Below are 1,742 nucleotides of genomic sequence, written 5' to 3'. Positions count from 1 at the left end.
ATTTGTTCCTTGGGTCTATTTTGTGTTCCTTTTTGGTTTTGCTTCTCACTCCTTCAGTTCAAGTAGACATACTGAAAAATAGCATGCCAAGAAAGTGGAATATGAATTCCTTAATGGAAACTGCATTACCCACATGAACAAACAAGGTTGGAAAGGAGAATTTGAATATTTGATTTTTTGGGAAATAACTGTAAGTATATCTTGTAGTTGTGCCTACCAGGATAGCTGAGTAAAGGTTCAGCTTATAGCTATAAAATAGGAGCAACTAATGCAGACCTGTAATATCATGAAAACAAAAACAAAACATTTCTTTTTTTTCAAGATTCAGTTCAAGGATAGTATAGAATCCCTAAACTTGGTTACAGAACCTCCTAAAGCTGCCTTCCAGGTGAACATATCTGTTTAACAACCAAGAACTTTTTGATGTAAGAACCTTTCAACAGTGGAACCCTCTGCTATGGAGTGTTGTGGAGGCTCCTTCTTTGGAGGCGTTTAAACAGAGATTGGATGGTCATCTGTTGGGGGTGCTTTGATTGTACTTTTCCTCCATGGTAGGGGGTTGGACTAGATGGCCCATGTGGTCTCTTCCAACTCTATGATTCTATAATTCTATGATTCTAAGACACCATGCACTGCCTTGCTTCTTTCTAGATAAGGAAAGACTATATTTGTTAATCTACTCCTAGTTCTACAAAATATCAGCATGTAAACACTGAATATCTATCTGCCATGATCTTCCACCTCAGTTCAGAGCTGCTTTAATTTCCAATACAAGTTCCTTGGGGTAGGCTAGAGATATAGGAAACAGTTTATCACTACGGTATCTATGGAAGCTGATGCTCTGGACTGGCCACAGCACAACTATGATGGTGTCCAGACACACCCAACCGAACTGGTGGCAGCACAATGTTGGTGTCAAGATTGCACCAATCCTGCAGAACCATTATTCTCATCTTCTACCTCTCCTAGCTGATTGTGGTGCTCTGTGTGACCACCTGTCTGGGCGCACACACAGCGACCAATAAAGGAGTAGATGGACCCTCTGCTTCCTGCTGGTTGTGTGGGTGCCCCATTCTGACATCAGAGATTACCATATTGGCCAGAAACTTGCAGTGAGCTCCATGGCTGATGGGGAGCAATGAAAACAAAGGGACAGATATCCTCTCCACATGCATTAATTAGTGCAAGGTGTCCATCTGGACCGGCTGATGGTACAAATGTCTGTTTAGACTGGAATTAGCTGGACCCAGTCGATCTGTCTAGATTGCTATGATGTTCTGGTAGATTCCAGTGTTTTCAGCAAACTATGGACTTTCCCCTGATTTTACCTGAAATGGGGCAAAGTTGGATTAAGGCAAGAAAACTAGGATACTCACTGGAAATTGGCATGTGTCACTGGGACAGCCAGCACCGAATTTGAGGTGAGTCTACTTTTCTTATTTGTGTAGATTCATCCTATATTTGCCATTCACATTAAGAAAACAGCTAGTTATGTGCAAACAACATCAATAGAAGCATCTATTGTTCTTTAACTGATTGTTGGTGAGTTTGGGTTGTGCATGGAACTGATGGTCGTAACAACTTGCCAGATGGCACAACTTTCTTTCTTTTTTGGTTTTATGTTTCTATTGAACATTTTCATTTTTTCCACATAAGAGGGGAAGGTTGGAAAGTCAGGGGGGAAAGGAAGAAGAAAGAATGTGGGGGTTGTGGAGTTATTGTCAGTAAATTATTACAAATAG

General features: G+C 40.9%; 1 long non-coding RNA gene across 1 annotated transcript in view; it reads left to right on the top strand.

Moving 5' to 3' along the window:
• The first annotated feature begins 321 nt into the window (after positions 1–321).
• The window catches only part of LOC134296173 (uncharacterized), a 22,954-nt gene continuing 21,533 nt past the window's right edge, over positions 322–1,742 (top strand). The window contains exon 1 of the long non-coding RNA XR_010002753.1: positions 322–1,421. This is a non-coding gene — a long non-coding RNA (uncharacterized LOC134296173). The remainder of the gene's footprint in view (positions 1,422–1,742) is intronic.

The sequence above is a fragment of the Anolis carolinensis genome, chromosome 2 (genome assembly GCF_035594765.1).
Source record: "Anolis carolinensis isolate JA03-04 chromosome 2, rAnoCar3.1.pri, whole genome shotgun sequence".
In the NCBI taxonomy this organism is placed as follows: domain Eukaryota; kingdom Metazoa; phylum Chordata; class Lepidosauria; order Squamata; family Dactyloidae; genus Anolis; species Anolis carolinensis.
Note: the sequence above shows the minus strand (reverse complement) of the source record. Positions and strands in the feature narration are given on the sequence as shown.